This window comes from Oncorhynchus masou, chromosome 2 (assembly GCF_036934945.1).
Source record: "Oncorhynchus masou masou isolate Uvic2021 chromosome 2, UVic_Omas_1.1, whole genome shotgun sequence".
In the NCBI taxonomy this organism is placed as follows: domain Eukaryota; kingdom Metazoa; phylum Chordata; class Actinopteri; order Salmoniformes; family Salmonidae; genus Oncorhynchus; species Oncorhynchus masou.
Genome location: NC_088213.1, coordinates 42,050,244 through 42,075,922, shown reverse-complemented (window position 1 = coordinate 42,075,922; position 25,679 = coordinate 42,050,244).

Below are 25,679 nucleotides of genomic sequence, written 5' to 3'. Positions count from 1 at the left end.
CAGTCTGCATGGAGTTGCCAGTCTGCATGGCGTTGCCAGTCTGCATGGAGTTGCCGGTCTGCATGGAGTTGCCAGTCTGCAAGGAGCTGCCAGTCTGCAAGGAGTTGCCAGTCTGCAAGGAGCTGCCAGTCTGCAAGGAGCTGCCAAAGCGTTTAGTCTGCATGGAACAGTCAGAGCTGTCAGTCTGCAAGAAGCCACCAGAGCTGTCAATCTGCATGGAGCAGCCAGAGCCGCCAGTCAGCATGGAGCAGCCAGAGCCGCCAGTCAGCATGGAGCAGCCCGAGCCGCAAGTCAGCATGAAGCAGCCAGAGCCGTCAGTCAGCCAGACTCTTCCAGATCTACCAATCAGCCAGACTCTTCCAGATCTGCCAGTCAGCCAGACTCTTCCAGATCTGCCAGTCAGCCAGACTCTTCCAGATCTGCCATTCAGCCAGACTCTTCCAGATCTGCCAGTCAGCCAGACTCTTCCAGATCTGCCAGTCAGCCAGACTCTTCCAGATCTGCTATTCAGCCAGACTCTTCCAGATTTGCCAGTCAACCAGACTCTTCCAGATTTGCCAGTCAGCCAGACTCTTCCAGATTTGCCAGTCAGCCAGACTCTTCCAGATCTGCCAGTCAGCCAGACTCTTCCAGATCTGCCAGTCAGCCAGACTCTTCCAGATCTGCCAGTCAGCCAGACTCTTCCAGATCTGCTATTCAGCCAGACTCTTCCAGATCTGCCAGTCAACCAGACTCATCCAGATCTGCCAGTCAACCAGTCTCTTCCAGATCCGCCAGTCAGCCAGGATCCGCCAGTCAGCCAGGATCCGCCAGTCAGCCAGGATCTGCCAGATCTGCTAGTCAGCCAGGATCCGCCAGTCGGCCAGGATCTGCCAGTCAGCCAGGATCCGCCAGTCAGCCAGGATCTGCCAGATCTGCTAGTCAGCCAGGATCCGCCAGTCGGCCAGGATCTGCCAGACAGCCAGGATCCGCCAGTCAGCCAGGATCCGCCAGTCAGCCAGGATCCGCCAGTCAGCCAGGATCCACCAGTCAGCCAGGATCCGCCAGTCAACCAGGACCTGCCGGATTCAACTGCCTGGCTGGGCTTCATTTCAGTACTGGTCTTCTTCTCAGTACTGGGCTTCCTCTCAGTACTGGGCCGCCCCTCAGTCCCGGGCTGCCCCTCAGTCCCGAGCTGCCCCTCAGTCCCGAGCTGCCCCTCAGTCCCGAGCTGCCCCTTAGTCCCGAGCTGCCTCAGTCCCGAGCTGCCCCTCAGTCACGAGCTGCTCCTCAGTTCAGTGGGGTTCTGGGTGAGGACTATTCGGCCATGGTCGGCGGCGAGGGTGAATCATCCCAGGACGCGAAGGGGAGGAACTATGACATTTATGGAGTGGGGTCCACGTCCCGAACCGGAACCGCCACCATGGACAGACGCCCACCCGGACCCTCCCTGTGGTTTTGAGGTGCATTCGGGAGTCCGCACCTTAGAACCCCCCTGTCACGCCTTGGTCTTAGTATTTTGTGTTTTAGTTAATTAGTTGGTCAGGCCAGGGTGTGACATGGGTTTATTGTTTGTTGTATTCTTAGTGGGGGTTTTTTGTTATTGGGATTGTGGCTGATTAGGGGTGTGTGTTGTTAGGTTTGGCTGCCTGAGGCGGTTCTCAATCAGAGTCAGGTGATTCTCGTTGTCTCTGATTGGGAACCGTATTTAGGTAGCCTGGGTTTCACTTTGTATTTCGTGGGTGATTGTTCCTGTCTCTGTGTTAGTGTTCACCAGACAGGCTGTATAGGTTTTTCACGTTCCGTTTGTTGTTTTTGTTATTTCATGTATCGTCATTTGTCTATTAAAAACATGAGTAACCAACACGCTGCATTTCGGTCCGACTGTCTTTCGACAAACGAAGAACGCCGTAACACTCTCGGTCCCAAAACACAAATTTTCTGTAGACTTGTGGGAGGAGTGCTGATGACATCGCCCATTTTCGGTAGCCTGATTATGTCCAGATTGAGGAGAAATACGCAAACAATGCATCCCAGACCAACTCCTGAAGTGGTCAGACCGATCTGCATCTTTTCAATGCAATCTTCCTATTCTGATAGCAGAAGTCTTATGTAAGTATCAAGTGTAAACATGACCAGAGAGCATGAGAGAAAGAGAGAGAGAGAGAGAGAGAGAGAGAGAGAGGAATAAATAGACGTAATTCTCCCTTGAATGTTTTTCTTTAATGAGCTTAACATTGAATGTCAGATACAGTCTACGACAGCTTTGTGAACTAGTGTTTAAACTTTGCATTTAGATTATAGCACTGAATCAACCTTCAATTGTTGTTTTGTGACTTATAGGACCCCGACTGCTGAATAATGGAGATTTATGAAGTGCTTGAGATTCTGAAGTCATCGCTGTCTGACAGATCAAGGTCAGGTCTCCAATAGTTATGTCCGCTCTGATCGCTCCAGGGTATAGGACCATCTAAGGACAGTATATTGTACTGTATGAGGTGAATACTTATAGAAGAGATAACAAATAGAAGAGTTCTTGATATTTTCTTTATAAACATTGAAAAATAGGCCATGTAACTTACTTGGCTCCCACAGAAAAAATCTAATTTGGTTTTATTATTTTCAGGAGTATTCCTCTTATTAGGTTGACTCATAGGTGCTTTTCTCTCTGGAGAGGTTAAAGAAAGTCTATGTTGAATTAGATACACGTTGCATGCATGAAAAGATGGTACTAAATTGAGGAAGAATTTGCCAAGAAATTGACATTCAATGTAGCATTTCTTCAACCCCCATCCAACATACCTCAGAATGTTTCATTTTACGTGAGATAATTAATATGAGCAAAGCCAGGGTTATAATATGCCTAATAAATTCATGAAGGGTTCCTCTTAATCAATTGTCTCAAGTCAAATAAAACATTTTGAGGTATGTTGGATGGGTGGGGCTTAAGCTTAACTTCTTGCGTCGAGCAATCCCGGATCCGGGATTCTATTTATAGCCTCAACCTCATTAGCATAACGCAACGTTAACTATTCATGAAAATCGCAAATGAAATGAAATAAATATATTTGCTCTCAAGCTTAGACTTTTGTTAACAACACTGTCATCTCAGATTTTCAAAATATGCTTTTCAACCATAGCTAAACAAGCATTTGTGTAAGAGTATTGATAGCTAGCATAGCTATAAGCCTAGAATTCAGCCAGCAACATTTTCACAAAAACAAGAAAATCATTCAAATAAAATCATTTACCTTTGAAGAACTTCAGATGTTTTCAATGAGGAGACTCTCAGTTAGATAGCAAATGTTCAGTTTTTCAAAAAAAATATTATTTGTGTAGGACAAATCGCTCCGTTTTGTTCACGTTTGGCTATGAAAAAAACCTGTATCCAGTTATAGCCTCAAGCTCATTAGCATAACGTAACGTTAACTATTTATGAAAATCGCAAATGAAATGAAATGAATGTGCTAGCTCTCAAGCTTAGCCTTTTCTTAACAACACTGTCATCTCAGATTTTCAAAATATGCTTTTGAACCATAGCAAATCAAGCATTTGTGTAAGAGTATTGCAAGCTAGCTTAGCATTTTGCGCAGCATTTAGCACGCAACATTTTCACAAATACCAGATAACCAAATAAATAAAATCATTTACCTTTGAAGAACTTCGGATGTTTTCAATGAGGAGACTCTCAGTTACATAGCAAATGTTCAGTTTTTCCTGAAAGAATCTTTGTGTAGGAGAAATCGCTCCGTTTTGTACATCACATTTGGCTACCGAAACGAACCGAAAATTCAGTCACCAAAACGTCAAACCTTTTCCGAATTAACTCCATAATATCGACCGAAACATGGCAAACGTTGTTTAGAATCAATCCTCAAGGTGTTTTTTCACATATCTCTTCATTGATATGCCGTTCGTGGAAGCCTGCTTTCCCGTCAGAATCCCATGGAAAAATACCAGCAGCTGAAAATGACGCACCAATTTCGACGGAGGACACCGGGCGGACACCTGGAAAATGTAGTCTCTTATGGTCAATCTTCCAATGATATGCCTACAAATACGTCACAATGCTGCAGACACCTTGGGGAAACGATAGATAGGGCAGGCTCATTCCTGTCGCATACACAGCCATATAAGGAGACAATGGAAAACAGAGCCTCAAAAATCCTGCTCATTTCCTGGTTGCCGTTTCATCTTGGTTTTGCCTGTAGCTCCTGTTCTAGGGCACTCACAGACAATATCTTTGCAGTTCTGGAAAATTCAGAGTGTTTTCTTTCCAAAGCTATCAATTATATGCATAGTTGAGCATCTTTTTGTGACAAAATATCTTGTTTAAAATGGGAACGTTTTTCATCCAAAAATGAAATAGCGCCCCCAGAGTTTCAAGAGGTTAAGAGGGTGTGAACGATGCTGAATGGGTGTAGACGAAAAAGGAGCTATTCACTAGATACCAAAGGCCATTTTTCAAAAGGCAGTTTACAAGTTGATCAACTTTCAAAGCAGAATTACTTTCCCATTGTTCCTCAAATGCAGTGCATGTGTATGATATACCCACTTTGTAGCTCTGAGTCTACTTTTATCCAATGTAAAAATCACCATTTCAAATGTTGCTACATAAACCAACTCCAGGTGCTGAGTGACATATTTCTTTACACATGACACTATCAGGAAAGTGAATATGTCAAGTGAAATGGGCCGACACAAAGCGTGGAGCCAGATGGAAATTCCCCAGTGCAGAATATTAGCAAAGCCAGGGTTACCAGAGAAAGAGACCCGAGGAGGAAGTTAATTACAGGTTTACGGCTTTGGCATCTTCCATTGGGTGCTCCTCTAACAATGAACAGACAGGCACCAGGTGACCAAAAACAGTGTATTTGGTTCCGAGTGGGAGAGAGGGAGAAATAACAGAGAGAGAGAGAGCTTTTTTGTTGTATAAAAACAGCCATGGTCTGTATTCACAAAAAAAATAGTCCCTACAACTAGAACCTCAGTGGAAGTAATGATACAAGCGAGTCAAGTCATGGAATGGAATGAAGATAGAGGCCCAACGGGGTTGTCTCGGGGCCATTTCCAGCTTGAAAATAATACTCATGCCATAACTATGATATCCAGCCACTAGTTACATATACTTTTATGTATTTTTTTTACCCGGATGTGTGTGAGAGAGAAGCCTAGAATTAGGGTTTAGTTTTTGTCTCTCTTTCCCTTCATGGCGGCATTCGTTGAGGGATACTGCAGCATTCTGGCAGCATTGCACGGCCTTGATCAATGTCCACGGGCTGTTTCCCCCCAAACCGCTATTCAGCACAATGCAGGATATCCACTCTGCAATTCACCAAATGACTCCTCACCACAATATCTGTTACAGAGATTCCACTTGAACAGCTATTTTCAGGATTGTTCACTACTACTTCAGATCCAAGTTACACAACTTAGTTTGAATAAGAGTAGTGGAATTTACCATGTCACAGTTGAAAGAGTTGGCCTCTGGTTTAATGGCTATTCCAGCTAATGGGAGGCAGTGATTCAATTGCAGCGTGCCAATGGCCATGGGCATGATGTAAAATGCAGTGGCACACTTCTTTAGTGGTAAAACCCTCTTAATGTTCCATTCTAAATGAAAATGCACATAGTTTGTGTCACCAAGTTGGGCAGAACATTGGATTAACCCAGAATCCTTCTGTAATTACTTTAAATGGTCTAACATACTGCACATGCAGTTATTTATATATGTATGATACTTGTAATATATCTAACCAGATCTCGGATATTAGTCACGTAGTATAATCAGAATACAGACTCTCCACAAATAATAATAACGTGTACATACTGTTTTACACAATTCTTAGGTACTGTACCAGTCAAAAGTTTGGACAAACCTACTCATTCCAGGGTTTTTCTTTATTTGTATTATATTCTACATTGTAGAATAGTAGTGAAGACATTAAAACTATGAAATAACACATATGGAATCAAGTAGTAACCAAAAAATTGTTAAACAAATCCAAATATATTTTTGATTTGAGATTCTTCATAGTAGTCACCTTTTTCCTTGATGACAGCTTTGCACCGTTGTGGCATTCTCTCAACCATGAGGTAGTCACCTGGAATGCATTTCAATTAACAGGTGTGCCTTGTTAAAAGTTAACTTGTGGAATTGCTTTTCCTTCTTAATGCCTTTGAGCCAATCAGTTGTGTTGTGAGAAGATAGGGGTTGTAAAAGACCAAGTCAATATTATGGCAAGAACAGCTCAAATAAGCAAAGAGAAATGACAGTGAAGGTCAGTCAACATGGAACATTTCAAGAACTTTCTTCAAGTGCATTCGCAAAAACCATCAAGCGCTATGATGAAACTGGCTCTCATGAGGACCGCCACGGAAAAGGAAGACCCAGAGTTACCTTTGCTGCAGAGGATAAGTTCATTAAAGATACAAGTCTCAGACATTGCAGCCCAAATAAATGCTTCACAGAGTTCAAGTAACAGACACATCCAAGCATCAACTGTTCAGATGAGACTGTCAATCAGGCCTTCATGGTTGAATTTCTGCAAATAAACCACTACTAAAGCACACCAATATTAAGAAGAGACTTGCTTGGGCCAAGAAACATGAGCAATCGACATTAGACCAGTGTAAATCTTTGGTCTGATGAGTCCAAATTTCAGATTTTTGGTTCCAACCTCTGTGTCATTGTGAGATGCAGAGTCGGTGAACGGATGATCTCTGCATGTGTGGTTCCCAAAGTGAAGCATGGAGGAGGAGGGGTGATGGTGTGGGGGTGCTTTGCTGGTGACACTGTCAGTGATTTATTTACAATTCAAGGCACACTTAACATATATCAAAATAGGGGCATTGGGGAATAATAACATATTGTATGGAATACATTTGTACTGTAGTGAAGCCGTCTCTAGATTAATGCAAGGTGATACGATATGGATTACAATTATGAATATTAAGGCTATACGCCCTACATGTTACACACATAGACACTCAAGCAGTTATTATTTATTTGGACATCACACATTATAATCTTACTCTTATACAGACATCATACACACTCTCATTATATCATACACATCAACCTACTTAGATGTGTTGCACACATAATTTGTCTCAATCTTCTAACATATACTGCATTGGCTCACGGGCAAACAGGCAAAGGAATAAAACAAATAATGCTAGAACCTATTTCTTTAATTCTAAATATCAGACATTTGAAAGCTCTAATTTTGACCTTCATAGTACCTCTGACAGTAACTTTACAAGCACTAATTGTGGTGAATTTCGCCTGAGAATAGTATCTAGTTATGGTAAGGGAAATAAGTATAACTAGTTATAATTGTAACGGTTTGGCAGATTATAAAAAAAGATCAGTCTTTACATGGCTAAAAGAAAAGGAAAATAACATATACTGTTTACAGGAAACTCACTCTACATCCTTAGATGAAGTTGCGTGGAAAAAGGAATGGGGTGGTGAAATAATTTTCTGTCATGGACAAAGGAACTCAAAGGGTGTGATGATATTAATTAACACACATTTCTAACTGAATTTGAAAATAATCAGGAATGATTCGCAAGGAAGGTGAATCCTTTTAAATATGAAAGTGGACAAAAAAGAGATTTGGCTCATTAATCTATATGGTCCAAATCAGGATGATCCACACTTCTTCGAAAACATTTATACTAATTTATTGAACTTATAAGCAACACATTATCTAATCATTATGGTAGGAGACTATAACACAGTGTTAAGTACCTCATTGGACCGTAAAGGTAATCACTCTACAAAATAACACATATGAAATCCCAAATATTATGTTCTCTTTTCCATCTCATCCTCTCCCACCGAATGAAGATTACAGTAAGGAATTATTTCCAAATAATATAAAAAATGGAAAACTAACAAATGTACAGAAAGATCCGTGCAAAGGCCAAATTACAGAGGAAGAACGTTTTGAGGGTGTTAAATCCTTTCAGTCTGGAATAACCTTAGGGCTTGATGGAATACCGGTAGAGGTATATCAAGCTCCATTGTCAGATTGTTTTAGCTACTCCTATAGAAATGGTAGGCTCTCAGATACTCAGCAGGAATGTCTGACTTCTCTGTTATTAAAACAAGACCCAGATGGCAAATATAAAGACCCGGGCTGTCTAAAAAACTGGAGGCCCCTTACACTTCAATGTTGTGATGCAAAAATACTAGCAAAATGCATAGCACTTGGAATTAAAAGGGTTTTACCAGGTATTGTTCATCCTGATCAGACAGGTTTTTTACATGGACGATACATTGGAGATAATATACGACAACTACTAGAAATAATAGAACATCATGAAACATATTAGAAGCCAGGAATGGTATTTATTGCAGATTTTGAAAAGGCATTTGATAAAGTAAGACTGCATTTTATTTATTAATGCCTGGATTTTTTACATTTCGGTAATTCTCTTATAAAATGGGTAAAAATAATATATAGCAACGACAGGTGTAAAATAGTAAATAACGGCTACTTCTCAGAGAATTTTGAATTGTCAAGAGGAGATAAACAAGGGTGTCTGCTGTCACCATATCTATTCGTTATGGCCATCGAAATGCTCGCCATTAAAATCAGATCCAATATCAACATTAGAGGATTAAAAATCCATGGCTTAAAAACAAAGGTTTTATGTTAAGTCCGCCAGCTAGATCCCTGCAATGTCTCATTAAAGATCTAGATAACTTTTCTGTACTCTCTGGACTAAAACCTAATTATGATAAGTGTACAATATTACGTATTGGATCTTTAAAAATACAACTTTTACATTACCCGGCAGCTTACCTATAAAATAGGCTGATGGTGAAGTAGACATACTATATTCATATTACAAAAGATATAAATAAGCTCTCCACAATGAATTTCAATATAAAAAATAGACAAGATCCTTCAATCATGGAGAGGTAAATGTCTATTTATGGAAAAATTTCCCTGATTAACTCCTTTATCATATCTCAGTTTATTCACTTACTCATGGTGCTGCCTACTCCTGATGATTTGTTTTTCAAATCAGATGAGAATAAAATATTTAGCTTTATCTGGGATGCTAAACTAGACCAAATAGAATGAGCCTAACTATATAATGAATATGAATTGGGTGGGTTGCGATTATTAAGCACTAAACCTCTCTCTGAAAGCTTCACTAATTCAAAAGTTTTATTTGAACCCTAAATGGTCCTCAAGTAGATTAATAAGAAAAGCTCATCCATTGTTTAAAAATTGCCTTTTTGCATTTGTGCAGATTGCCATGTCTCATTTTTGAATAATTGAAAATTATACTTTTTTCAAAGCATCTGTCTTTTTCAAAAAAGCATTGCAGAGCTGGCTACAATTTCAATTTCATCCCACTGAAAATATAGAAATATATTACAACAAATATTATGGCTGAACTCAAATGTGCTGGTTGATAAAATACCTGAATTTATGGGAAAGATGTTTGAAAAGGGTATTTTGTTCTTTAAATGATATTGTAAATTGTATTGGCAGAGTTATGTTATTCGTGGAGTTATCAGAATTGTATGGGAAGGTCTGCTCAATCCAAGAGTACAACCAATTGATGACAACATTGCCCCAGCGGGAGGAGGTAGGGAACTGGTCTGTCTGCCCAATATAAAGGTCCAAAACTGGCTGAGGAATAAAAATAGCATAAATAGGAAAGTATGCCCATTTCATTTGAGGCCCAGGTTGTTGACAACTGTGCCATACAGATTGCAAAATAGTTGTGAAGAGATTGATGTACCGATTCCATGGTACAGGGTGTATGAGTTGATATATAAAACAACGCAAGATTCAAGACTTTGTGCTGTTCAGCTAAAATTATTATATAGAATTCTTGCGACCAAAAACATGTTGAATATTTGGGGCATAAAATCATCGAAGCTCTGCAGATTTTATTGTGAGGATACAGAATCAAAAGACCATTTATTTTGGTATTGCCCTCAGGTAGCCTGTTTCTGGTCTCAGGTTCAGGAATGGCTGAAAATGCATAGCATTGATCTAAAATTGAAATAGTACTGATAGGAGATCTGGAGAGACCGGGTCAGTCAATTACTAATATACTAATACTTAGTAAAAGTATTATTTTCAACATGCAATCTGTAGATTCTATTCGATTAGATAGATTGAAATTGTATGTTAAACATCATAGCATAGTTGAAAGATATGTGTTGCGTAGAATCACGAAGTGGGTGGCCAGCAGAGATAGATGGGATGGGCAGAGGGTTGAGGGAAGCTGAGGGTTGGGATGTGGAATTGGAGACAAGTGGGAGTGGAGTTGCTGTGTGTGAGAGAGAATGATGGTCAAAAGATACAGGAAAAAAAAGTAATGATGAAACATAATAAAAGTACATTTCAATGACACTGAGGGCCAGTGTTTTTACAACTAATGCCGGTTTGCCTGAGGCAGATGCCGTGCAGGTGTTTGGACACATGCATATACACACACTCTCATTCAAATAAACACTTACAATAACACACACAGACATGTAATAGTACCAGATATGCACAAACATATAATGTAGGCATTGCTGTTATGATTTCATTTGTACCTGATGTCCTTTGTTTTAAATTTGCATTGTTGTTTGCTGTATTCTTCTGTCTTTTCCCTTTTTCTCTTTAATTCATTATCTTGATTGTTGGTGCATTGGGGGGTTCATGGGGGTGGGGAATGGAATTAATTGTATTTTATTCTTTTTTTTCAGGGGGGCTGTGGGAGGGGTCTCGAATGGTCGAGGGACAGCTATTGGGGAACTGTGGGGAGATCTTGGAGGGTTCGGGTTTCACAAGATTGGGATCATGAAAAAGGAAACTATGACGTATTTTATATCACTATCATGCACACGCACCCTCACACATATGGCTCTGTTGTGGAAATACGGATACATGTTTGATAGTGTCTTGATGCTGTATTGTTTGTCCTTTATGTTCTAATACTTGAATGTTACCCCTTCCTTGTGTTTTTAGTAATAAATAAATAAATAAAATAAAAAAAGTACAATTAACAAGCATGGCTATCACAGCATTCTGCAGTGATACGCCATTCCATCTGGTTTGAGCTTTGAGCTTAATTTATTTTTCAACAGGACAATGACACAACATTGCCAACACGTGGTCAGTATATTTGGGAACTCCTTCAAGACTGTTGAAAAACATTCCATGAGAAGTTGGTTGACAGAGTGACACTTTTTTGGTTACCACATGATTCCATATGGGTTATTTCATAGTTTGGATGTCTTCACTATTATTCTACAATGTAAAAAAGAGTAAAAATAAAGAAAATCCTTGAATGAGTAGGTGTGTCCAAACCTTTGACTGGTACTGTATATACTGTATTCTAATCACTCCAACATTGTTTGTCCTAATATTTAGGTTTCTTATTTCCATTGTTTTACTTTGAGATGTGTTTTTGTTGGTACTTTTTGCCCCTTTTTTGTGATATCCAACTGGTAGTTACAGTCTTGTCTCATCGCTGCAACTCCCGTACGGACTCGGGAGAGCGAAGGTCGAGAGCCACGCGTCCTCCGAAACGATTCTGCCAAGCCACACTGCTTCTTGACACACTGCTCTCTTAATCTGGAAGCTAGCCGCACCAATGTGTCGGAGGAAACACCATACATCTGGTGACCAAAGTCAGCATGCATGTGCCCGGCCCGCCACATGGAGTCGCTAGAGAGCGATGGGACAAGGACATCCCAGCTGGCCAAACCCTCCCCTAACCCGGACGATGCTGGGCCAATTGAATGCCGTTTAATGGGTCTCCCGGGCTCGGCCGTCTCCAACACAGCCTGGGATCGAACCCGGATCTGTAATGATGCCTCTAACACTGCGATGCAGTGCCTTAGATCACTGTGCCACTCGGGAGGCCCAATTTGTGTGTATTGTTGTGAATTGTTGGATACTACTGCAATGTTGGAGCTAGAAACACAAGCATTTTGGTTCCCGCAATAATTTCTGCTATATATCTGATTTAATTTGATTTTTGATTTGGAAAGTATGCATGGCAGAGAAGGTTTAATGATGTCAGAGCTTCCAAACTTTGAGTAGCTGTAAAGTAATAACTTTTTGGAGAGTTTAAGTAAAGGAGCACATTATATGCTTGTATTTTTATGAACTTTCATGATTCTTGTAAACAAGATTTACCTAAATGTGCTAATTCTGTCTCTTTTAATTCCTGCGTTATGCGTTGCTTTGAATAATATTCTGCCATACTGATCCAGCCATTTACAACCTAATTACTTCCATGTGCAGATGTTTTGTCTGGTATTCGTCTCTGCTGTTTTTTTGGATTAGGATGCGGATAAACCCTTCTCATTCGCTTTGCACAGTAATTGCACCCAACTGCTCTGAGCTAAACCAATTAACTGCCCATCAAAAGTGAATGGGGAGTTAGCGAGTGGTGAGTAGGTGGCAGTCTTTGGAGTTTAAACCCATGGTGTTCTGCCCTAGGTTTATAGGTGATAGTGGTTTGGCTGCTTGTGTTTCACAACTGGTTGAGAGCGGAGGCCATACAGTCAGTAACGTCTTTAAAGAGGGCCCTCCCCTTCAGACAGGCGCTGTGGTGCACTGTTACTGAAATAGATTTACAGGCTTTAATAAAAACAATTTGTGGTCAAACTCCGGGACTGAGGCCCCAGGATTACTTACAAAGAGGAGGCCATGGGCTCTTATTTCATCATCTCTACAAAGGAACCTCAGACATCAGGGAATATTTTTTTACAAGGTATATGTTGCTACTCGCTGCAGTTGTTCTTTGCCTAAACAGGGTTGGGCCTCAGTTCCCTTTAGATGGTGGTAAATCTGAGAACCCCTCAGTCATAAGACCGTTCTTGACTCCACCCTCTTGCCCTACTATCAAGCAGGTATAACCTACTGCCAAGACAAAGCATTGTTGTTGTTAAAATTGCCACAGCGTTATTACTGCCCTACATCTGAAACTCCACTACTCTTTTTACCTTTACAAGCAAATAGGTCTGGAATAGATTCAAACTCCCAGATGTTGCTGGTTTAGGCCCAATACCTCTAATGGGAGTCAGACTAGGGAACTTGTGGTTGAAATGTATTGCATCCTCTGTTGCTGTATATTAAGCTCCTGCCTGACTTCCATCAGTAGACACAACTCATGCATCACTAAAAGAGGCCATTAGTCATTTCGGTAATTTGTTTCCGGGATGGAAAAAGAGTGGAATGTGAAAGGAGGAAAGTCTGCTAGTCTCATGAGATGTGTGATGACAGCAACACATATACCCTGCGGTGGGTTGCGGGCAGTGTGGAGGTGGTTGCAAGGATGTGAGAAAACAGAATGAGGAAAACACATACATTTCAGGCTTAAACAGGTCCCAAACAATCAGTGTGACAATGTAGGTTATTTACTGCCCTGCGGAAATAATGCATAATGCCCTGATAGAAAATGAATTAACTCACAAATTAGACCTAGCCCAAAATCCCCTAATCCAAGCCCTTTTCACTACAAAAACATCCATACAAATGGATTCTCTCCAGTTGAACTCCTTTGAATATCACTCACAAACTTTGGTAGGTTGATTTTCTGGTCCCTGACCTGGAGATGTGATCCGACTAGTCATTTCATGCTGGTCTCTTTCTTCCTCCCTCCCTCCTTCTCAAGCACACGCGCACACGTACACACACACACACACACACACACACACACACACACACACACACACACACACACACACACACACACACACACACACACACACACACACAGACATTGAGCCCTACCTTTGAAATGACAATTATAATAAACAGGGTGATATTCGATTTGCCCAACTGTGATGTTGGAAGGCAGGCCAAGCTAAAGCAAACGATAGATATAATACATTACAATCATTGAGAGTAGTAATAGTGTCCATTTTGTGTGTTAGCATTGAAAAAGGGCTGCTATATATTATTCCAACTGTTATGCAACTGGGTGAGAGAAAAGCATGAGTCATTTATCAATTCAGATGTAACTCTGGGTTATGCCTCTATGTGGTTTAGGAATAAGGAGATTTGTTCAAGTGTTATGCATGTAATATTAATTCCAAGATGGCATAGCAGTCAGACGTATTTGTCCTTCGTCTTGTCGTGTCCCATGTATATATATTTTTTGATATTTTTCTTCGCATATCTTTTTATATTTTTCTAAACCCTTCAAAATACTCTCCTGCAACCTGTCTCACCCAATGTGGTGTGGACCTGCTTTTTCTCTAAAGTATTTTTCTTTGCCTCTATTACTGGAATCTCTCCTACATAAACTAGCCAGCTAACGGTCATCAGCTAACCTCAAGCTCGGAAAGCTCTCGCCAGTTTGTACAACGCGATTCAACCAGAACATACCGGACCTATTTTTCTCTCCCTATCCCCGGATTCCTATTGCAAGCTCTGAACCTTCTCACCTTCCGACCTTCGCAGCTAACGTCCCCTGAATGCTAGCTGTCTAGAGCACAACGGACTGTTGGCTTACGAGGCCCATCGAATACATTCCGAAGCCACTAGCTAGCCTTTGCTAGCGGTCATCAGCTACCTTTATGCTGGACAACTCTCGCCAGTCTGTACAGCGCGACTCAAACCAGAGCTAGTCGGACTTATTCTTCTCCATATCTCCGGATTCCTACCGCAAGCTCTGAACCTATTTTTTAAATATTTTTTAAAAACATTTTTTTCCCACCTGAAATTATAGCAGCAAACGAACGCACAGCCACTAATCTGCAGCCTGCTAGCTATCTAAAGCATATTGATCTGCTTAAGAGGCCCTTCGGACATATTTCTTCCGCCACCATACATATTTTGCCAATTGGCCTAGTTTACCACACAGAGCCCTGCTGATCCGTCCGCTGATGTAACTGCACGAGGGGGCCACAACAGACTTCCCTCCGTCGCGTCATCCCTCTAAGGCCTTTCTGTTAGCCTGCTAGCCCCGTGCCGCCAGCTGCCTGAAGCCACGCACTGGACTTGTATGATCACCCGGCTACACATGCCTTTCCCTAACGTCACCATGCCAGGTCGATTGCTGTTCTGGTTTGTAACTATTGTTTTATTTCACTGTAGAGCCTCTAGCACTGCTCAACACGCCTCGGCTAACAATTTAGTTCCACCTCCCACACACGCAGTGACATCACCTGGTTTAAATGCTATTTCGAGAGACAATATCTCTTTCATTATCACCATATGCGCAGGTTTACCCCCACTGTATTCACATCCTGCTATACCTTTGTCTGTACATTATGCCTTGAATATATTCTACCGTGCCCAGAAATCTGCTCCTTTTACACTCTGTTCTGAACTTACTAGGCGTCCAGTTCTGTTAGCCTTTAGCCGTACCCTTATCCTACTCTTCCTCTGTTCCTCTGGTGATGTAGAGGTTAATCCAGGCCCTGCAGTGTCTACCTCCACTCCCATCCCTGTTAACATTAGAAGCCTCCTCCCTAAGTTTGTTTTATTCACTGCCCTAGCACACTCCACCAATCCGAATGTCCGAGCCGTGTCTGAATCCTGGATTAGGAAGACCACCAAAAACCTTGAAATTTCCATTCCTAACTATAACATTTTCAGACAAGATAGAACTGCCAAAGGGGGCGGTGTGGCAATTTACTGCAAAGATAACCTGCAGTTCTGTCTTACTATCCAGGTGTGTACTCAAACAATTTGAGCTTCTTCTTCTAAAAATGAACCTTTACAGAAACAAGTCTCTCACCGTTGCTGCTTGCTATAGACCACCCTCTGCCCCCGGCTGTGCCCTCGACACCATATGTGATTTGATTGCCCCCCATCTATCTTCTGAGCTCGTGCTGCTAGCTGACCTAAACTGGGACATGCTTAACACCCTGGCCATCCTACAATCTAAGCTTCATGCCCTCAATCTTACACAACTTCTCAATGAACCTACCAGATATAACCCCAAATCCGTAAACACGGGCACGCTCATAGATATCATCCTAACTAACTAAATCCAAATACACCTCTGCTGTTTTCAACCAAGATCTCAGCGATCACTGCCTCATTGCCTGCATCCGTAATGTGTCTGCGAGCAAACGACCACCCCTCATCACTGTTAAACGCTCCCTAAAACACTTCTGCGAGCAGGCCTTTCTAATCGACCTGGCCGGGGTATCCTGGAATGACATTGACCTCATCCCGACAGTAGAGGATGCCTGGTTATTCTTTAAAAGTGCTTCCTCACCATCTTAAATAAGCATGCCCCATTCAAAAAATGTAGAACCAGGAATACATATAGCCCTTGGTTCACTTCAGAACTGTCTGCCCTTGACCAGCACAAAAACATCCTGTGGCGTTCTGCATTAGCATCGAATAGCCCCCATGATATGCAACTTTTCAGGGAAGTTAGGAACCAATATACACAGGCAGTTAGGAAAGCTAAGGCTAGCTTTTTTAAACAGAAACTTGCATCCTGCAGTACAAACTCAAAAAAGTTCTGGGACACCGTAAAGTCCATGGAGAATAAGAGCACCTCCTCCCAGCTACCCACTGCTCTGAGGCTAGGAAACACTGTTACAACCGACAAATCCACTATAATTGAGAATTTCAATAAGCATTTCTCTATGGCTGGCCATGCTTTCCACCTGGCTACCCCTATCAACTGCCTGGCACCCTCCACAGCAACCCGCCCAAGCCCCCACCATTTCTCCTTCACCCATATCCAGATAGCTGATATTCTGAAAGAGCTGCAAAATCTGGACCCCTACAAATCAGCCGGGCTAGACAATCTGGACCCTCTCTTTCTAAAATTATCTGCCATAATTGTTGCAACACCTAGCCTGTTCAACCTCTCTTTCGTATCGTCTGAGATTCCCAAAGTTTGGAAAGCTGCCTCGGTCATCCCCCTCTTCAAAGGAGGAGACACTCTAGACCCAAACTGCTACAGACCTATATCTATCCTACCCTGCATCTCTAAGGTCTTCGAAAGCCAAGTTAACAAACAGATTACTGACCATTTTGAATCACATCGTAACTTCTCCGCTATGTAATCTGGTTTCCGAGCTGGTCATGGGTGCACCTCAGCCACGCTCAAGGTCCTTAACGATATCATAACCGCCATCGATAAGAGACATTACTGTGCAGCTGTATTCATCGACCTGGCCAAGGCTTTCGACTCTGTCAATCACCACATTCTTATTGGCAGTCTCAACAGCCTTGGTTTCTCAAATGATTGCCTCGCCTGGTTCACCAACTACTTCTCTGATAGAGCTCAGTGTGTCAAATCGGAAGGCCTGTTGTCCGGACCTCTGGCAGTCTCTATGGAGGTGCCACAGGGTTCAATTCTCGGGCCGACTCTCTTCTCTGTATACATCAATGATGTTGTTCTTGCTGCTGGTGATTCTCTGATCCACCTCCACGCAGACGACACCATTCTGTATACTTCTGGCCCTTCTTTGGACACTGTGTTAACTAACCTCCAAACGAGCTTCAATGCCATACAACTCTCCTTCCGTGGCCTACAACTGCTCTTAAACGCAAATAAAACTAAATGCATGCTATTCAACCGATCATTGCCCGCACCTGCCCACCCATCCAGCATCACTACTCTGGACGGCTCTGACTTAGAATACGTGGATATCTACAAATACCTAGGTGTCTGGCTAGTCTGTAAACTCTCCTTCCAGACTCACATTAAGCATCTCCAATCAAAAATTAAATCTAGAATCGGCTTCCTATTTCGCAACAAAGCTTCCTTCACTCATGCTGCCAAACATACCCTCGTAAAACTGACCATCCTACCGATCCTTGACAAACTGGATGTAGTCTATCACAGTGCCATCCGTTTTGCCACCAAAGCCCCATACACCTCGCTTCATACTCGTCGCCAAACCCACTGGCTACAGGTTATCTACAAGTCTCTGCTAGCTAAAGCCCCACCCTATCTCAGCTCGCTGGTCACCATAGCAGCACCCACTCATAGCACGCGCTCCAGCAGGTATATCTCACTGGTCACCCCCGAAGCCAATTCCTCCTTTGGTTGTCTTTCCTTCCAGTTCTCTGCTGCCACTGACTGGAACGAACTGCAAAATTCACTGAAGCTGGGGATTCCCATCACTAGCCTTAAGAACCAGCTGTCAGAGCATCTCACAGATCACTGCACCTGTTCATAACCCATCTGTATACAGCCCATCTATCTACCTCATCCCCATACTGTATTTATTTATTTTGCTCCTTTTGCACCACAGTATCTCTACTTGCACATCCATCTTCTTCACATCTACCATTCATTCAAGTGTTTAGTTGCCATATTGTAATTACTTCGCCACCATGGCCTACTTATTGCTTTAACTCTTATTTGACCTAATTTGCACTAACTGTATATAGACTTTGTTTTCTTTTTTTCTACTGTATTATTGACTGTATGTTTTGTTCATTCCATGTGTAATTCTGTGTTGATGTATGTGTCGAACTGCTATTTATCTTGGCCAGGTCGCAGTTGCAAATGAGAACTTGTTCTCAACTAGCTTACCTGGTTAAATAAAGGTGAAAAAATAATAATAATAAAAATAATTGATTATATATTCTGTCTACCTTGAATGTTCCTACGCTACATTGTTGAAGTATAGTAGCCAGCAGGTGTACATGTCAGATACATAACATCAATATTACAAAACCACAGTATTGGTATGGGATTGTGTTTTGGGAATAATATTATGGTGTTATGTCTGCTCCCCACAGATCTTAGTGTAGTCACCCAGTGTATTAGTGCCAACACATCCTATTCTTCAAACCTGTTCCTTTTTCTACATATTTTTTACTTGAATATAGTCCTGCAGTGGTTGGCATGCACAGGCAAAAAAATAAGATATAGGGCTGCGATTTACAAATCAGCTTGACGAGCACACGACAAGTCAAGCAGTAGGGCATGAAATTGCCTGCTTTATCATATCCTAGTGGATAATTGTTTTTGTGATGGGTTTTCTATATTTGCAAAAAGGCCAATGGTTAATATGAATGTGTGTTAAGACGCATTATCTAGGTGCTGTTCGAATGTAGCAACAGCTGCTGCTTTTTCAGGTCAATGTCCCTTTCTCCTCGTGTTCATCGCGTCGCTGCGCCAACTTAATCTGTGAGACTTAGCACAAGTCATGTTGTGTTAGTGTTTTTGTGTCAGAGTGTGTGTGTGTGTGTGTGTGTGTGTGTGTGTGTGTGTGTGTGTGTGTGTGTGTGTGTGCGCGCGAGTGTGTGTGCGTGTGTGCGGTCTTAAGCAGCAGTAACAGCACCTGCAGTCCCAGAGAGCTTGTAGACACATAATCATGTTGCTGACTGTTAGAATATTAAATAATTACTTGTTCCTAATGTGTTCCACATTACCAGACAGGTTTTCCCAACATTATGGTGTGGAGAGGGTTAAATGTCACATACCCTACATTACTCATCTCATATGTATGTACTGTACTTTATACCATCTACTGCATCTTGCCTATGCCATTCTGTACCATCACTCATTCATATATCTTAATGTACATGTTCTTCATCCCTTTACACTTGTGTGTATAAGGTCGTTGTTGTGGAATTGTAAGGTTATTACTGCATTGTCGGAACTAGAAGCACAAGCATTTCGCTACACTCGCATTAACATCTGCTAACCATGTGTATGTGACAAATAAAATTGGATTTGATTTGAAAACATAATTTATCATACCTATGTTTTAATGATCATGCAATAACAGGACATTTTCTCAATTCAGTCACAGTTGATCTCACAGTTCAAATTGTAAATATATACATGTTGAAATATCAGACTTATTAACATATTTGCAAATGTGCAGGGAGATTTTTTTCTCCCAACAGACATTAGTCACATGCATGTCTCTGCTCTCTATAAACAAACACGGGCGCGTTTCATCTTCTGTTGTATATGCTGATCCACTAGTGCTTCCAGAGTGTTGATTGCAAAACCACAGGAGGTGGGTTTAGTCCATTGGTCTGGCTTCTCACAGCTGGATGCTTAGTGTGGGTGTTGTGTTGTGCCCCCCCCACCTGGCAGGGACTTTTTATTTTACGTCACACCAGCACACCTAAAGTGTTCAACGCATCAGGTCACCTCATATTTTTTCACTCTAGAACGCGCCGATGCGAGCACATGGAAAATAACTTTTATTCCAACCCTCTCTGCCTCCTGCATTGTATTTACCCTGTGCGCCTCCCTTTTGGAACGGGAATGCTGGGAATGCTCTTTCCTCGCACCGGTCCTCAGCCCCTTTCTGCTCAATTTCTTTTGACCTTACCGAGCTCCAAACGCACAGTGAACAAGGTGACAACTGGCTAGACCTAATTGAATTGAAATGAGTCTAGCAGTGTGTATACACTCAGGCTGAAAATACACCTTTAGTAGCAGTATCGGCCTCTTTCTTTGACTATGACTTCTTCCATGTTGTTGGTGACCTCAGCTCTTGTTACTGTAGATTGAGAATTGACTTATTCCCCTCTGTCTAGTACTCCCCTATAGCTATGTTCTCAGAATGGACATAATGACTCGATGTTTGTCCTTTTCCCTTCAGTCTGGGTCTCTCTTTCTTTTTGATATTGTCTATGCTCTAATGGGACAAGGTCACAATCGCACAAGGTGCCAAAGAAATGTTGCCTCTGCCAAATAACTCCTCTGCCTTTGTCCGTGTGTCTTTGTGTATTGTATAAGGTTTTGTTCTAATACGATCTACTGTTTGCTAGAATATGAAGCTAAATAACAGCTCTGACAGAATTGTATGATTAAGCAATGAGAGAAAGTGTTAAAGGCTGTAATCAAATTTTATATTTCCTTTAGGTTCCTTCACCATTTACAGTACATTAATGTGACCAAGGCTCATGGTCCGTGTGGCCATTTCAATATGGCCTCAGTCGGACGTCTCCAGTTCTGAGGCGATTTTCTTCCCTATCTTTAGAGGAGCTTAACCACAGAACTATTGGCAGCCTGCTCTGTGTTTATGTGTTTGTGTGCTCTTTTTTTAAGATGAAGATTGAGGCCTCTGCTTGGTTTCCTCTGAAGGCAGCCTGCCCCTGTGGCGGGTGAGGAGGAGGAGGATAATGGTCTCCATATGTGTGCAGTGCCACATCACTCCTCCCTTCTACGACTTTCCTCTAGATGTTCAATAAGTACACAGGCTTAGTAACACTGAGGCTGCATGAGGCATCTTAAGCGATGCACATGTTGCCATTTTGACAACAGCAAAGCTGCTTTTGCCATGCTGCAATGCAACAATTCAAACTAATAGACGATAATCCTTAGCCCACTCGATATGTGTTATATGGAAAACTTGCATTTTGAACATGGTTGATGATACTCATCCCCTCTATATTAATATTACTTCAAACAACTGTGCAATTTTTTTATTGTTCCCGCTTCTTTCAGGCATCCTTAAAGGGACAGTGTGTTATTATGAGAGGTTCATTAATATAAATACTAATTCATCCTTTAGGATTACATCTGATGTCAACTGCTGCCACTCATGTCAGTATACTGTGGTTACTTTGTTCCCCAATGAATTTGCATCACACTGAGAACATTTTACTTGAGAACAGCCTTGGAAGTTTGCGTTTCTTTGATTACAATATTTACAAAATACATTTGTCATGGGAATAGTTCAAATCTACCTTGTCATACTGTACCTTTTCATTTTGTTCACAACTGAAAAAACAGAGGGTTTATGAAGGTTCCTAGAAGCATTTTGCAGTAGCATTATCCTTCAGTGATGTTTGTTTTCTATTCCCTCCTCTCCTGGTTGGCTGTGAGGTCCGTTTTCCGAGGCTCTCTCCCTCTGCTTTGATTATGTCACGGCTAATCTAAGGGCCTGAGACCAGGCTTAGCCACTGGAAAGGCTCCAGCTATTCTACCTAGTATGAAAGCTAAATAAAATAACATGTTGGTTTTGAGAGGGTTTTAAGTACAATTCATGCTAAACAGCTGTTTTAAGATAAGTGTTCTGTTTACCTACTCCAAATTGGTCTCTTTGACCCCTAATACCCAATTTCTTTTCAAGAAGTGAACTTTCTCCAGCAGACCAAGAGTGTGGGTGTAAAGATAATCAGGCTTTTCACACGGGCCAAAAAAAACAGGCATCAAACATCTTAGAGAAGTCAGCCATCTAACAGTCACACAAACTTTCAACCAACAACAACTTCTGAGTCTCTTGACCAAAAGATAACTGTGTCTAGGCAAGGTGGTTGAGAACGTTCCTTTTAATATTTCCCCTCCGGACCAGTCTTGGTCTAAACTAGAGGTCCAAGTATTTCAAGTGGATCAGCTTTTGGAATTAAAATGTAGGTTTATCAGAGGGGAGGAACTCTGAGCAAAGCATCTCTATTCCTTTCAGGATCAGTGCTTTTAATAGACAATAGACATCAGTCATTTTCTCTTTCTTGTCATACTCACGCACCACTTGATATACAGTAAATACCATCAGCTCCATGCTTGATTGTTAGATAAATGGTTTTAATGTTTGGTCAGGTACACTCTTTCCCGATAGGAGAACCCTTTGAAGAACCCTTTTTGGTTCCAGGTAGAACCCTTTTGGGTTCCAACACATGGTAACAGCACCCTTTTGGAACCCTTTTTTCCAAGAGTGTATGCCCAAGCGAGGAGCTACCCTGGGGACCCAGAGCTAATGCAACAGATAATACCTTTGTCTAGTTGTAGAAATAAAGGAGATATTTATGACATATTGGGATACATTACTGCTGACAAAACCACATGATATATTAGTGCTCTGAAGTAGTTTAAGTGACAAAAAAACGAAACAAGCGAGCCATGATGTTGCCACTTTGCTCTCAGAGCATTGAATACGATTTGGCCACGGCAGTAAGTAAGGCGTCTTGCTACAGAGTGAAAATAACTCCCTGGCTCCCAGTATGGTACACTCTTAGATAAAAGGGTTCCAAAAGGGATCTTCGGCCCCATTTTGGTTCCACATAGAACTGTTTTGGGTTTCATGTATAACCCTCTGTGTCAAGGTTTCTACATGGAACTCAAAAGGGTTCTTCGAAGGGTTCTCCTATGGGAACAGCCGAATAACACTGTTAGGTTCTAGATAGCACCTTTTTTTCTAAGAGTGTACCAGAGCCTCAGGGCACAGAGACCAGCATTGTTCCCCCACAGCATCCCTGTTCTGGGAAGTAGAGACTGCTAGATTAAATCAGCCTCCTTCCCACACCCTCTCCCTTGCCTCCCCTCCACCTGCAGCGCATGTACCTGGGCTGCACAATTTAATATACGGCCAAGTCGGTCAGATGAAGGGAGCGTTAAGGGGAGCTCACTGGTGGATGATAGATGAAGGGTCATGACTAAACCCTACACTAGAACTAAGGTCAGAGATGGGAAGGAACAGAACATATTGTACCTGCTGCTCAATCTTCAATCTTTCAGACAAATCTCCTGGATACACTAAATAGTGGATGGAGAAAGTGCTGAGATTTTCCCTGTGCATATGCATTGGTGTGAATGTGATTTTATTCTGAGTCATCTGTATTCACACGCCTTGCGTGTCCAACATCACCCACAGCCCCCAGCTCACTTCACCCCCACATTGATTCTGACACCTGCCACTCCAAATCATAAATGTTTCCATGACAACCAACTGCATGGGCGGTTGCATATGATATTGAATAACTCTCCTCTCATTCCGTCTTTTTTCCAGAGAATATGTATATAATTTTTCATGTGTTATATTTTGAACAGCGGCTTGCTGGAAAAAAGTCTTAGTCAACGCAATATATCAGATTAAAACAAGAAACAAATCACAAATTCCTCAATTGTTTTCCTGCAGGAACCCTTTATATAATAAGAAAAATTAACCTTGTTTCCCTCCAAAATGATATGTGTGCATATGGCTCTGCAAGTTCCGCTACAACAATCAAATTCAAGCTGACATGGAAGTCTAATTAGCATTCTGAACAAATTTCATGATGCAGGAAGGTGAGAATGACCTTTGTGAATTCATCACTCTTTGTGGATGCCACAGTTTTCACTAGACATACGTGTAACTCTGTTACATATTTTTGATTTGAGATGTGTTAAATGCAACGTAAAATGATATCAAACATATTTTATATAGCTGAGGCAAAAACCAGAGCACACAAACATGATTGACAAGCACTAAAACGATTTCAACTACATTCAATGAACCAATTTTTGCTGAATCTGAACAGCCTACAAGGTAATTACAGCATTGGAAACAATTGGTGACCCTACAAGAGACTATTCATATACTTGTATGGCATTTGATGGAATAGCAATGTACTTTATTGTTCATATACCTTAATTATAATGTCACGTCTAATCAAGGTGGGTGGAATCAGGCGCAGAGAGCAGATAGCGATATAAAGTTTTATTCTCCGGTGAACAAAATAAACAATGGTCAACCCAAATACAGACAGGGTGACCTGCAGGGGACCAGTCACCACCGGCCTAAGGAGAGACACATGAAACAAGGGGTTAATACGGTAATACCTAGGAAGTTGTAACCTATAACACACCTTGTTTATTCTCCTCAGGACTTTGAACGGGCCCTACACACTGCGGCCCCAGCTTCCGACAGGGCAGGCGGAGAGACAGGTTTCGGGTCGAGAGCCAGACCCTGTCCCCCGGTGCAAACACGGGGGTCTCACTGCGGTGCTGGTCAGCGCTCCTCTTCTGCCGTTCTCCCGTTAACCGTAATGAGTCCTGAACGGCTTTCCAGGTGTCCTTGGAGCGCTGTACCCATTCCTCCACCGCAGGAGCCTCGGTCTGACTCTGATGCCATGGAGCCAGGACCGGCTGGTAACCTAACACACACTCAAAAGGAGACAAGTTAGTAGAGGAGTGGCGTAAGGAGTTCTGGGCTAGTTCGGCCCATGGAACATACCTTGCCCACTCACCAGGCCGGTCCCGACAATAGGACCGCAGAAACCTGCCCACATCCTGGTTAACGCGCTCCACCTGCCCATTACTCTCGGGGTGAAAACCTGAGGTTAAGCTAACCGAGACCCCCAGTCTCTCCATAAACGCCCTCCACACTCTTGACGTGAATTGGGGACCCCATTAAATCAGAGACTAATATCCTCAGGCACCCCATAGTGCCGGAAGACATGGGTAAACAAAGCCTCAGCAGTCTGCAGGGCCGTAGGAAGACCGGGCAACGGAATGAGACGACAGGACTTAGAAAACCGATCCACAATGACCAGGATCGTAGTACTTCCCTGGGACGGGGAAGGTCGGTAAGAAAATCCACCGATAAATGTGTCCACGGCCGTTGTGGAACGGGGAGGGGTTGTAATTTCCCTCTAGGCAGGTGCCGAGGAGCCTTGCTCTGAGCACACACTGAGCAGGAGGAGACATAAAATCTCACGTCTTTAGCCAGTGTGGGCCACCAGTATCTCCCTCTCAGACTCTGCACTGTCCTCTTGATACCAGGATGACCCGAGGAGGGAAGAGTATGAGCCCACCTAATCAGCTTGTCCCGGACCACCCTCGGCAAGAACTTGGTCCCAACTGGACAGTTAGAAGGAGCCGGCTCTGACCGTGAGGCCCTCTCTATCTCAGCGTCCACCTCCCATATCACCGGTGCCACGAGACATGACGGTGGAATGATGGGAGTTGGCTCTACTGACCATTCCTCGGTATCAAAGAGGCGAGACAGTGCGTCAGCTTTAGTGTTTTGGGAGCCTGGCCGATATGTGAGGGTAAACTGGAACCTA